The following is a 15,022-nucleotide window of genomic DNA, read 5'->3' as shown; positions in this document are numbered from 1 at the left end:
CAGGTATGATTACATATTTTATTTTTTTAATATCTTAATTTCAGTGCTTAGTTTTTTTTTTTTTTTTAAGTAGCATTAACAACTCAGAAGGGGTTTACCACCAGTCTTGTTACTGGTTATTGTGTAGTTGGTTTTCTCTTGTATTAGAAATTGATAAAATTGTATTATAGTATCTCTCTTATTATTGTGTATTGTAGTTGTGTTTGTTATTAAATGATGGTTAGGCTATTTTAAATGTTTTGTTTTTTTAAGAGAATTTTTTGTGAAAGAAGGTTAGGTGATATTGAATTTGTTATATTGACCTTACACAGCTTGTTTATTTAGCTACCAGAAACTTGACAATCCTAACCACACTTACAACTCTTAACCATTCTTTAACGAATGGAGGGGTGAAGTGGAAGTGGTTTTTTTTTTTTTTTTTTGGCTGATGCTCCATAAGCTTGCTTTCTTGCATCATATGCCTATGCTAATGCTTTTCCTTACAAACGACCCTTCAAAGTATGCATTCAGTGTTAGTAGTTCTCTAGGCAACTGAGATTCTAGTTACCTAGAGGACCTGTGATCACAAGGGGCTGGTAGTGATGCTCTTTTCTCTAGTGGAGTCTCCATGTCATATGGCATTACAAGAATAATGGGATGATCTGCATAATTTCCCTTCTTTTTTACCTTTGTTAGATTACTGTTTTTAATCTATTGATCCTAATGTTTACTCTTATTATATCAGTGAAATTATTCTTGTGGGATAAAATCCTTTACTCTGCATTCCCTCCTATAATCTCTTCCTTTACATTGGTTTTCCACTAAATTTCAAGATAAGAATGTAGCATATCGCAATTGGCTTGTATTCAAATCTTTAGCTTAATTTTCTGCCTACACTAAAGCTCACAGCAATTATAATACACTTATTTATCAACCCAAACTTGATTTTTAACATGCTAAGAGTAGAAAACTTGCTTCATGTCCAAATGGTAAATTATTCTGGTTTCTTGTCAGTGCTATTGACCACAACTTTTATCCCCTATACTCTCACCTCTGTTAGAACCTGAGCCCTTGTATCCTCAGCAATAGATAAAGCCAACTTACTGGCATCCTACTTTTCTTCTAACTCTTGAATTAATGATCTTGGTAAATCACCTCATACCATACTAAATGCCCTCTATTCAATGTCTCTCATGGTCATTCTGATAGATTTACACTAGAAGAATTTTGTACAATCTTGATATTAAATTTCTTGATCCTGATGGCATTTCTCCTCTTCTCAATCTGTTCTCCTGAGCTTGCATGTGTTCTATGTTCTCTTTTTAAACTTTCTTGTTCCCTTGGCATTCTACCTTCTGCATTAAAATTTGTTCATATCCAGCCATTTCCTAAAAATGGTAGCGAATCCACTTCTAGTTATTGTCCTGTTGCAATTATTGTTACTCTTTCCGTAGTAATAGAGAAATCCGTAAGCTGCTAACTCTTAAACTATCTGAAAACCTTTCATCTGATCAGTGTTTTCTAGTGTGAATTCCATCAGTGTTGATCCACTGATGATATATTGGCTTATGTTATTTAGCTTTGCATAAGTTCAACTGAAACAGTTGCTCTTGACATTGCTATGATCAGTTTGCGATTGTATTTGGCATAAAGGTCTTCCAAGATTGCTGAGTGGATTCTTTCCCCCCCCCACCATTTGGGTAGTCATTTTTCTCTCCTCACTGTAGATTGGCTCTCTTTCTGTCTTCTAACTTCTCCACTAATGCTGGTGTTCCCCAAAGTTCATTCCTTTCTCACACTCTTTTCGTGTTGCACGTTAATGATGTTCTTCCACTGACTGAGAATCGTCTGCATAGTTCACTGCTTATAGTACAGTACTTTCCAGTTTGAGAAACTTTGTCCTGCATAAACAGTCTCAACATATCAGATATCCTCCACTAGTTCCTTAAATGCTGCTTTCCAGTTAATTCTCCGTTGGGACAAAAAAAAACTTAACTTCATTTCTCTTATTCTGAACCAATGAATCAAAAAGATTAAGTTATATATTTTAAAATAGCATACATATTTACATTAGCAGTTTTTTCAAAATAGTTTCCTTACTTATGGATCGTGCGCACACACACACACACAGTGGCCCATAAGTAAGAAAACTAAGATCATAGAGCACTTTAGGGCTATAAGCCTCAGGTTGCAAAATAGTTAACTGATGTGTAAGTTAGTGCAAGTGCATCATTAAGTATATCTCATATTGTAAATACCTTCACAATGAGATACCATGATAACCCCTGGCTTAGTGCTGTGAAGGGTTTGTAAAGGTAGGGTATCTGCATGTACCTATGAACCTTACAATAAAGATCATATATATATTTATTTATATTGCACTACTTCGAATAAGTAACGCTTCACCAATGGAGATGACTACTGTTACTTATTCTCGGCGGATAACCCAAATGGCACCGTTTCAGAGCTTGTTGGCTCCTCGTCGGTGGGTAGGCAGGTACTCTGCGATGCAATGATGACAACCCAGTTGGCAAAGTATAACTCCACAATATGAGAGATGCCTAGTAGTGTGCAAGTAATATTGATCATAGAGCACTTCAGGGCTATAAGCCTCAGGTTGCAAAATAGTTAACTGATGTGTAAGTTAGTGCAAGTGCATCATTTCTGCATGCAGTCAGCTAAATGTTTTTATTTTATTACCACTTTACTTAATTAATCTTAATTTATTTTGTTATAAAACACACTGCATTGGGACTACCTTGTCCATATTTTGTGAAAGTTATACTGCTTTACTCCCTTTTTGATCTTACTCAGTTTTATTCTTAAATTTGCTTTTCTTCTACAGGTATTGATAAGTATAGAAGGGCAGTCCTTGATACATGATCAGGTATAGTCCCCTAATGAAATAACTGATCATGTATCAATATTTACTTTTAGCTGACATCAGATTTTAATTTTATATTTGCTCTATCCTCTTTTTTGGACTTATAACCAAAATTATCCACCCATATCTGATGCTGGCTATTACTCCTTATATTAATTTAATCATTTTTACTTAATCATTAATTAAGTTATCAATAGTTCCATTCTCTCTAATTAGCTTTTCAATTTTGCTTAATTCATTATAACATACAGGATATTCTGTATGTTATAATGAATTATTCTTTCTCTCTTTTTCGTGCCTACAATATCTCGAATTTCTGCTATCTTCTTTTATTATGACATTTTATATAATTTACCCTTCCATCTTCACACTTTTTAACAGACCTATTAATTCCGCCTTGCATATATAAACTATTGCATCCTTTGCTGCTGCTTTGCACACTCAGGTGCATTTGTCATATCTTTATCGCTACCAATTCACTTTTTAATCCATTATTAACACACACACACACACACACACACACGTGTGTGTGTGTGTGTGTGTGCATACTTGCAAAAGGGTTAATAAATATTTAAAGATGAAAACCCAAAAAAGTTTGATTTATTTATCTACCTGCGAATGTCACAAAAATAGATTTTGAAATTGTTTATTCCATGAAAATTATCCACATCTAACAATTCTGTATGACTTTGCTTACTGTCCCTTTTCAGTAATCATAAAATCATTTAATTCCTAATTAGTATTAGCTGAGCCACTGCTTAGGATGGCTAATACTAAGCCATCCTCAAGTTTTAAAATTTCCGTGCTATGAATATCCAATTTATTCGACTTATCAGCAACCAGTTCTGAATCATTGATATTTTTGGTATAATCAATTGAACCAATGTATTTGATTGCATTTCTTTTTAATGCTAATATGAATAAAGGATTTTTTGTAAGCATTCTTTGCATCCTAAGGACTTCTTGTAATCTGCTTTAATATTCCTGATTAATTTATTACAGGCTAATTTATAGTACTACAGGATTCAGAGTTCTCTGATAATTTATAATGATGTTGTGCATTTTTCTTCTGACACTAAGATCATCAGTGTTCATTAACTCTTTGATAAAAAAACATTCTGGTTATCTGGCTCACTCTATTTGTTTATGAAGATGTTAATTATGCTCATCACAGTCAACTATAACATATTCCTATTTTCATTTCTGTTTTCCCAGTTGTTATTTTGTACCAGACTGATTCATAATTATCTATTGGCCATGTTTGTCTTTAATCTATGCTTGGGAATTAAAAGACTAATTTCTTATATTCATATTATGTCCACATTTTGGAAGTTATCCAGTACCACAAATTCATTAAATTTATTAACTATATTCCTGGAATTAGAATGCATACATGTGACAGTATTATGTTTGGTGAGACTAACACACCAAGCACAGTTGTAAGATAGTAATCCATGAATTTTGTAGTTGGATATTAGGTTACTTTTAGCACAGTTGGTTGGTACTTCTCCATTACTTTTCAGCAGGCCCATGGTTTTACCTCCAGTTCTCACTGTATTACTGTTACAAGGACTCCCAGCAGGTATTGTACTTCTTTGTTTATTTAAACATTATGCAGTAGGATGGTTTGAAGAAGTGCAAGAATCTGAACTACATTTGGTTTCAACTATCATTAATGTGGTTAACCTTGTTTTAACCACCATTAACTTTGCTTCAGTAGCATTAGCATATATATATATTCTTGCACTTCTATCAGTTGCATTTTGTCTTTAGAAAAGCAGTCCCTTCTCTCATGGGCGTACCTTTAAGAGAAGGGACCACTTTTCTAAAGTAGTAGTAGGGGCATGTGATGCAAGAAAACAAGTGTTATGAGCTTATGCAGCATCAGCCAAAAAAAAAATTCACACAACCATTCCCTCTAAATGTTTGTCCAGTTCCTCCTTAAATTTGTTAACCTATCAACTTCCACAATGACAGATGGAAGTTTGTTCCAGCAATTAACCACCCGTTGGCTAAAGGCAAATTTCAGCACATCTATTCTACATCTGTCTTTCCTTAATTTGAATTTATGCCCCCTTAGGTTCATAATCTGAACAAGTGGAAGAATCCCATCAGAATTCAGCATGCTCAATCCATTCAAGGCCTTATACACCTCAATCAGATCACCGCGCAGGTGCCTAATCTCCAGCCATTGCAATTTGCAGAACTTAAGCCTCTCTTGGTAAGAGGATCCCTTCATTTCTCTCACCAATCTTGTTGCCCTTCTCTGTACACGCTCAAGCAAATCTACATCCTTCCTAAAATGAGGCCTCCAGACCTGTACGCAGTACTCAAGGCGTGGCCTGACCATTGCCTTATACAGAGGGACAATCACCTTCTTTTCCCTGCTAGCAAAATTCCTATATATCATTGACAAAACCCTGTGACCTGCCCTGGCAGCCTGTCTGCATTGCTCAGAAAACTTCATATCTGACTGCACAATTACTCCCAGGTCTTTTTTATTTTCTACCACCTTAAGTGTAGTACCACATAGTTGGTACATTTCTCTAGGGTTACTTCTACTCATATGCAGTACTTTGCATTTGTCAAGGTTAAACTTCAGTTGCCACTTCTCAGCCCATCTGCCCAAATTTTCTAGATCCTGTTGCAGTAGTACACTGCCATTACTGTCATTAACAACCCTGCCAACCTTTGTATCATCTGAAAACTTTGGCACTAAGCCTGATATACCTTCATCAATATCATTAATAAATATACAAAATAACAGTGGACCCAACACTGAACCCTGTGGGACTCCACTAATAACATAAGTCCACGAAGAGCAGCACCCATTGATTACCACCCTCTGTCTTCTCCCATCCTTTATCCATTGTAGCAATTTACCCTTAATACCATTCTGCTCCAGTTTGTATAGGCGCCTCCGTAGCCAGGTGGGAAGGAGCAGCAGTGTGTAGCACACGCTTCTTGATTAGACTAGGGTTTGAGCCCGTCACCACCAAATACGGAGGATGCGGAAAGGTCAGGGAATGACCACTGCATATTCCCGGAGCAATATGGCCTTAGTTGCTAATTCTCCTAAAAGCCAAAAACAACCAAACAACAGCTCCAGTTTGTACAGTAGTCTTCTATGCGGCGCCTCCATAGCCAGGTGGGCAGGAACAGCATTGCATAGCACACACTTCTTGGTTAGATTGGGGTTCAAGCCCGCGACTACCAAATACAGAGGATGCAGAAAGGTCAGGAAATGACCACCGCATATCCCCGGAGCAATATGGCCAAACAACAACAGTCTTCCATGTGCAACAGTGTCAAAAGCTTTCCTGAAATCCAAGTATATGATATCAAAATTATTTTTTGCATCCAGTTCCTTTGTAACCACATCATAATAACCAATCAAATTTGTCAGATAAGACTTTCCCTTAACAAACCCATGCTGTGTCTGAATTATTACTGCAGTCTTGTACAGATGATCCTGCAATGCATCTTTAACCAGTGACTCCATTATTTTACCCGGTACAGAAGTTAAATTAACTGGTCTGTAATTACTCGTGACACCCTTCAATTCCCCCTTTGTGAATTGGGGATACATTTGCTCATTTCCAGTACATGGGGACCTCCCCTGAGTCCAAGGATGCTCTCGTAATTATGGCTAAAGGTTTGCTTACTTCCTTTGACCTCTCCTTTAATATAACTGGATAGATCCCATCCACCCCAGGTGCCTTTCTTATGTTTAACTTCAACAATTTCTCCTCCACTTTGCTCTCAGTTATTACAAAATCATTAAGCACCCTGCTACAATTTGATAACCTTGTGGCATTTTCAAACATTAATAACTCCTCATATGTGAATGTAGATGCAAAATACTCATTCAGTTTGTTTGCAATCTGAGCAGGATCATCAACAGTCAAACCATTGATATCAAGTGGACCAATCAGATTCATCCCCTTCCTTTTAGAGTTTATATAAGTAAAGAAATCCTTGCTGTTTTTCTTAGCATCCTTTGCCAAAGATTTCTCGTAATCTGCCTTCGCCTGTCTAACCGCCTTTGTGACTTGATTACAGACTAGCTTATTTTACCCGGTACAGAAGTTAAATTAACTGGTCTGTAATTACTCGTGACACCCTTCAATTCCCCCTTTGTGAATTGGGGATACATTTGCTCATTTCCAGTACGTGGGGACCTCCCCTGAGTCCAAGGATGCTCTCGTAATTATGGCTAAAGGTTTGCTTACTTCCTTTGACCTCTCCTTTAATATAACTGGATAGATCCCATCCACCCCAGGTGCCTTTCTTATGTTTAACTTCAACAATTTCTCCTCCACTTTGCTCTCAGTTATTACAAAATCATTAAGCACCCTGCTACAATTTGATAACCTTGTGGCATTTTCAAACATTAATAACTCCTCATATGTGAATGTAGATGCAAAATACTCATTCAGTTTGTTTGCAATCTGAGCAGGATCATCAACAGTCAAACCATTGATATCAAGTGGACCAATCAGATTCATCCCCTTCCTTTTAGAGTTTATATAAGTAAAGAAATCCTTGCTGTTTTTCTTAGCATCCTTTGCCAAAGATTTCTCGTAATCTGCCTTCGCCTGTCTATAACCGCCTTTGTGACTTGATTACAGACTAGCTTATATGTGCCATAGGCTTTTGTGTCGCCTGATAATTTATATGCATCCCATGCATTTTTCTTCTCTGTCACGAGTCTCGTTAGTTCATTTGATAACCATTTAGGCCTAAACTTTGAACAATATTTCTTAATCGGTATGAAAAGCCTAGTAGCTTCCACGATTAATTCCTTGAATGCTTCCCACTTAGAATTTGCTGTTGGTAACATCATTGGTTGATCCCACTGTACAGAATTTAAAAACAGTCTGAGACCACTGTACTCACCTTTACGGAAGCAAAAACCCTTTCCTTTACCCCTGAAGGTAATTATATCTTTAACCATATTCCTGTCCGCTGGGGCACGTTCCAGCCTCAACTGGGTTCAGCAAGTTAATTCTATAATTTTTACTCTAATTACAGAGCTGAAACTCGCTATAGTTGGAGCTAGAACTGTTTTCTTGAATTTTCCCACTTAAATTTTCAAAACCTTCTATTGAATTTCACGCAAAGGACAAAAATGTGATATAAGTATGCATTTTTTTTTAAGGCATTTTCAATTAATTTTTTTACCCCCCCCCCCCTAACCAACATCAAGTATGCATTTTTTTACCCCTGCCCTAAACAGCCTAGAGCTTATGAAACCTGACACTTGATTCGTTTCTTGGTGTAAAGTGCACAAATTTCTTTTTACAGAGAGTAACAGTTCTGATAAACAACTCCGCCTGAATACAAGCGAAGCGTGGGAAGTATATATCACGTGACCTCGTCACCCGTACAGCTACATCCAGACGGGAAGGGAGAAGTGTAAATAATATTTATTGCTTCTTATGTAAATAAACATAAGAAGCAATAAAGCGATACAGTAGCAATAACAGTTTATGAAAGGTGAACAGATCATATTTCCTATCTTCAACGTGTATTGCTCCTACGAACAGAAAATCAAGGAAATTCATCTGTTGGAAATGGGCAAAACTGGTGTAAAACTGATAACACTGCAATGTGCATATGATAAAAAAAAAAAAAGTTTGCTTTATTGTAATTGTTTTTAGTAAACAATATCGGAACAGCAGTTTCCTGGGTTTGATCTTCTAACCAAATTTCGAGAATATATTTCTATTTATAGCTGCGTTATAAACTTCGAAAGCTGGTGCATCAAAAGAAAGGGGGGAAAAAATCATCCGCTATGAATTTCTTTCTTTCTTGAAATGTGTATTGTTCACATAACTGCAATATTTCTAACAATACAAAGCTAACAGATTACGACTAACGGATGCTCAAAAAGTATTGTTAGAAGATATTTGCTTGTTACGCTTTGATGTCATCGCAAAGGGAAAAATTCTGTTTTAGTTCAGAAGCCGAATAAATTCACTATCCACAGTCATAAAGCTGTTCTGAGCTGCAGTAAACAGATAAACTCCGCTGACAAATAGACTTACTCCCCATCACTTATATTGTTTTACTGTGGTTTTTGGCAGATGAGTCGGTGACTGCTAAATGCAGTGCAGTTTCTTGTAGCAAAAACGGGTTCCCCCAACATAATGAATTACTTTATAGGTATAATAATGATTTTACTGACTGGAAGAAAGTGTCCACAATAAAACAATTGTACAAGGTGAAAAATTGGTGGCTCCGTAGCCAGGTGGGAAGGAGCAGCAGTGCGTAGCACACGCTTCTTGATTAGACCGGGGTTCAAGCCTGTCACCACCAAATACGGAGGATGCGGAAAGGTCAGGGAATGGCCACCGCATATCCCGGAGCAATATGGCCTTAGTTGCTAATGCTCCTAAAAACCCAAACAACAACAACAACTGGTGTATGAGATGGAGAAGAAAGAATTAGATATTGCTCTGGTTCAAGAACCTTATGAAGTGATGGTAAAGTTAGAGGATACTTTCAAGTTAGGGTTAAAAATTAGACAAAAACAGGGCAGACTTAGACCGGGTTAAGTAAATCCCACATCAGTACACTGTGATCACTGCCACCTAGTGGTTCCTTTATCTGCAAATTCTTAATACACGAATGATCATTGCTGATAACTAGATCAAGAGTATTACCCTCTCTGGTTGCTTCTCGAACAGACCCTTCTCTTAACAGTACACCCATGCTGGGAAGAATCTTATACTTTGAGCCTGCACAATCTCTCTTGGCTGGAATTGATGGATATGGCCTAGGACATAACCTTCCTCCTGTCATTTCTGAGCAAAATTCTAGACAATCTCACAAATCCTGACTAGTGACCTTTATTCACCTCAGATTACCTATGCTTAGCTGTTCCCCACACACACCCTTTAACAAACCACATTTGCTCATTTCTCAGATGCTGTTTTTTTATTATGAAAATTTTTTTTAGCTTTTTTATTGAACTGAAAATGTTTTATTAATTATGATTTGCATAATTTTTCTCACTTGAATGGGCAAGAAAGACCACCCATTTTAAATTTTAATTAATTTTATATTAATTCTGAATCTGGATGTACATTATGAAATTTTACAACACATACTTTGTTGGGAAGGGAATCAATAACTAATTTTTATTCAACAGAAAATAAGCATTTATCGGAATGTGTAGGTGAAACAATTGGGGGGGGGATGGCTCATAATTGAGTCACCTGTTATGAGAACCTGTAACTTGTTATAACAGGCTCATGCTTGTTTGCTGTCATTTATAATCTTTGTGAATTTGAAGTCAGTCATATTTTTATCTTTTTTCTTTGTATTATGAAGTTTTATAATCATCATCAATATGAAAACAACACTGCTGTGGCTTTGTGAATTTACTGGACAGTATCATTTTTATGTGTGGGCAGTTAATACCAAAATCACAATATTGGTCTATAACAAAACTAGTTAAAAGATACTTATTAATTCGATTTGGGATGCCACTTGGGGGGGGGGGGGGGGGCTCAAGATGGAACTTGGGTGCCACACGTTATGTAGTTTCACAGAATTATGAAAGTAAAGAAGAGCAAGCTACTTACTGTTCCAGTGGTGTGGCATGAACTAAAAACAGCTATAATGACAATTGCAATTTCTGTCAAAAAATTTCTGCTTCTTTGAGAAACAGCAAGAATATCCTAAAATTGCTTCTGCCGTGTTGGAGCCCCACATGTAGGTCTTCCTATCCTGTACCACCCACTTATTAGAAAGAATTTTCCCTTCTCTAGTATAGCAAAGCATCACATCTAATTGAACAAAGTGAACTTAATGACCTAGTAATTTAAATATGGAATTAGTACTTTGTAAAAGTACTTTCAGAACATAATGCACTGTTATTATTAAATTTGATAATGTTTTAACATGTTTAGCAGAAAGGCAGATCTGTATTAAAAGTTTTATAAAAATTCAGATTTCTAAAAGTTTGCAGGTACATTATTAAAACATCTGGCTGATAACCAGTCACTAATTAAACCTAAACTTTGGATTATTTAACCAAAATGAAAAAAATAAATAAATATACAAATAAATCATGAAACCCATAATTTAAAAATTATATATATTCAAATGCTGGCATTACTTTGTAGAAAAATTGTTTTAATTCAAACTACTATTAATAAACAAATTGAAGTTGTGCTAGTCACTTCAGTTTAGCTGAATTGGCTCTATCTAGGTACTATCCTGGTAAAAATAAGAGGGGACTTTTTTATGTATTTGAATAGTAACAAAATTAATACGATTGCTGGGACCATTTTATGCAATGGAGAGAGGTAGCATTTCCTTTCTTTTTCTTGCATCTGAGTAAATGAGAATTTATAACCATTAAAATTTAAAAAGTAAACTTAGTCCATATATACAATAATGCAAAATCATACACAATATATTGCTAGTTTTAGAGGTTATTTTGTCATTATGCAATACAAATTTGGTGAATAAAGAAATTATTGCAAAAATTACTTTGGAAAGTACTGTGAGTTATTTCCAAGTAAACAGAAGGGTTTTTGAATGAAAGTGAAAGAAAAATGGGGTAAAAAAAAAAGACCTCGCATGACTGCAGATATGTATCATTCACAATTAACTTAAAGAATATAAAATCACATAATGAGAGCAGCAGCACCACCACCTTATTAATAATTAATTTACACAGTTGAATCAATTAAAAAAAAAGAAGAAAAAACAATTATTTCCATGAAGTGTTGTTGTTTGGTTTTTAGGAGCATTAGTAACTAAGGCCATATTGCTGCGGGATATGCGGTGGTCATTTCCTGACCTTTCCGAATCCTCCGTATTTGGTGGTGACGGGATCGAACCCCGGTCTAATCAAGAAGCGTGTGCTACGCACTGCTGCTCCTTCCCACCTGGCTACGGAGGCGCCTCCCCACGAAGTGTAATGCAATAGAGAATGCATTCTTTATCCACACCCAATTATAGTACTGTAGGGTTGTGACTTTCCAGGAGTTTTAGTTGCAAAAATTGTATTTTTTATCATTACTAATTTTTTCATTTGGGTGGATGGAGAATCAGGAAGCTGAATCAGTATGGTCGATTCCTATACAGTTATAGCAAGTGCTGCATCAACATTCAGAAATGTCACTGTAGTGTATCAGAAGATTGTTTTCAGAATTTTTAAAAGCTGGCTTAAAGGTAAAGAATTTTCCTCACTTTTAAGGTTGGTGGCTTTGGTTCTATCGTATGCCTTGAGATTGATGAGGAAGATCATTGTTTATTAAAGAATGAATCCAGAGATGTTTTTGCTTAGTAGGCAGAGTTATTATTAGCCATTTGGTGCAAGAAAGCCTGGTGCTTTTGCTGCACCAACCAAAAAAAAAAAATTTCTGAGTTACCCTGTGTGAGAAAGAGAAAGAAAAAACATGAATCAGAAGTAGAAGTGAATCACCAAGAAAGAGAAGAATGACGATATCCAGCTCAGGATCGTGTGTGTGTGTGTGTGTGCGCGCGCGCGCGCCAAGCCCGTACTCACCAGATGTGTGAGCCCCTGGGGTTTGAATGGCAACTCTTGATATCAAGTGATGGTGTATTTTAGTGACCTAGGTGACTGGAAGATGGCTGTTCTCATGAGGAATCATTTTCATGGAAAATCTTACACCTCATGTAAATTAGCAAATGAATCTATTTGTGTCTCCTGTATTTCAAGATCTACTTCTGATCTCTCTGTTGATAATCCAGTTTAATTAGATCTTCTGCTATCAGTTTTCCTCTATGTGAAGTTGACCCTGTTATCCTCATTTTTTTGCCAATACTAACATCCTCAGTTAAACCAGACAGTATAGTATCTCTACAAAGAAAAGGTGTCCTCAAATTTATGTATAAATTTTTTTTCCCCTCATGTGCATATTCATATATTACTTCATATCTCCTTCCCATGATTTTTCAATCCTTTCTATACTACTCATAATAAATATTTTCCAAAATTCTGAAATAGTGGATTTCTCTTCATCTAAAGTGGCTTGGATATTTTCTTTCTTCTACTAGAATCTGAGAAATGGCACATAATAATTAAGAATTTTTTTGAAGATGTTTGCGATTTTCATTAATGTCATCTTTGGAACTGGGCAATGGATTTCACCTGATGCTTCATTGCCTTGGAGTTCTTGCTATGATAAACAACTTCCCTTAGCATTATCATCATCCACAGAATGGTGTTACGATCCTTTGAAGCTTTAAAGCCTGATGCCATTTTTCACCATAGGATTTGTATGTTCTCACTTACATTCACTTTTGGTATAGTCAGCTTTCATCCACATTAAATACTTGTTTGGCTGCATAATCACCATTTTAAATGTTTATCAGCATGTAGATGAATTCTGCTGTATATACGAGGTGTGGCTATTAAATAATGAGACTGCACATATAGCCACTACACAACAAGCGCTGCAGCTACAAAGGCACAGCAGCTAACCCTGATTCTTTCCTTAGTTGTCTGCTGAGTCAAATTCCAACACTTGTTTACTTTGCAGTGAGACAGGTTTTTATTACCTTGTATTTTTGCAGTTTGCCAGAAAAATGACAGACAAAAAGAATCAAACAATGAATCAGCCTCAAATTTTCTACCAAAACTAAAGAAAACACCAACTGAATGTTGATTTGTTACGTGTTTGAATGGAATAAAAGATTTTAGAAGGAAGAGAGAATGTGGAAGACTATGAATGGCCAGGCAGTCTAGTATCCATGAAAACTGATGAAAATATGGACCAGGTAAGGACATTGATTAGAAATGATTGTCGTTTAAGCATTAGAATGGTTGCATCTGAACTCAGTATGGACAAAGAAATAGGCAAATTTTAACTGAAAATTTAGGAATGAGAAAAGTGTGTGCCAAGATGGTGCTAAATATTTTGAATGATGATCAAAGACTGAGAAGTCTGAAGATGGTTTGAAAAAAAAATTGAAGATGCAGACTTTAAGTACTGTACAGGTGACCCCCCGCTTAACGCTGATAATTCGTTCTGAAAAGGAAAAAAAAAAGTGAGCGCCACATTCCCATAAAGAAACATGTATTTGTGAGTTGCGCTCAGTACCATAGGATATTTCCTAATCAATAATAAACGGTAGTGAAAAGATGCACAAATTTCGGTCAAAATATTTAATATTCAAATATTCGTACATATATTCTGCATTACATATGTATATATAAATATGTGGTAACTGCTTACGTATCAAAATTAAACTTAATTGTAATTAAGATCATGAATTTAATTGATGAATTTAATCATGAAAAATGTGTCAATTTTGGGTTGTACTTTGGCCCTCTTCCTGGTAAACTAAAAGGGATTTTAATTTTAAATCCCCTACAGTGTTACCACCCAACAATAAAGTCAACCGATCCTTCGCCGCTTTGAAACCTGGCGTGTTTTTTTCTTCTTTCAATATGAAACTTCTTTTAGGCATTCATTTTCAAAAAAGTCCTGCTTCATATATGTTAAAAACTTGTTGAGAAGTATAACACATAATACCCTTCAATAATTTTAACAAATTCTTTTTTGAAAGTTTCGACTCCTTGATCTGCCCTTGCGGCTTCTCCCTGGATTTTAAATCTATTCAACCAGCCCTTACTAGTTTTAAATGGTTCCACATTTTTATTTTAGGTGAGTTTTCTTCAGATCATCATATAGGCTAATCTCTCTCTCTCTCTCTCTCTCTCTCTCTCTCTCTCTCATAATATTTAACTTAACTGAATTCTGCATTGGATATTATCTTCAATAAAATTATTTAGAAGTCTCCATTTCAATCCTAATAGCCGGCCTAGCCCTAGTTGCTTGCAGTGGAACAGCTGTCTTTCCCGCTGATAAAATTAATTCTTTATTTTTTATAATTGTTCTTACAGTTAAACTTGCTGGTCCTAAATTATGGCACACATCAGCTTGTCGATGACCGGAATCGATTAGCTTCAAAACGTCTAATGTAATTTTCAAATTCTTTTTCTTACTGTTTTATAGCCTTTGTACTGCGTCCAGATGTTGTTTCTTTTTCATTCTTATCTACCATTATTACTTCTTCGAAAATGTAACTGTGTTGGTTGCATTATAATTCAATGTTTGAATAAACTGTCCGTTACGCACGATGTCTAATACTATACTAAGTTGTGACTAG

At 35.9% G+C, this 15,022-nt stretch overlaps 1 protein-coding gene across 4 annotated transcripts in view; it reads left to right on the top strand.

The window, feature by feature from the left end:
• Positions 1 to 15,022, top strand: part of Pak (serine/threonine-protein kinase PAK 3-like protein) — a 251,389-nt gene that overhangs the window by 100,279 nt on the left and 136,088 nt on the right. The window lies entirely within an intron of this gene.

The sequence above is a fragment of the Mastigoproctus giganteus genome, chromosome 6 (genome assembly GCF_048544385.1).
Source record: "Mastigoproctus giganteus isolate SK-2022 chromosome 6, ASM4854438v1, whole genome shotgun sequence".
Classification (NCBI taxonomy): domain Eukaryota; kingdom Metazoa; phylum Arthropoda; class Arachnida; order Uropygi; family Thelyphonidae; genus Mastigoproctus; species Mastigoproctus giganteus.
The sequence above is the reverse complement of the archived record's forward strand: the minus strand, read 5'-3'. Positions and strand labels throughout refer to the sequence as shown.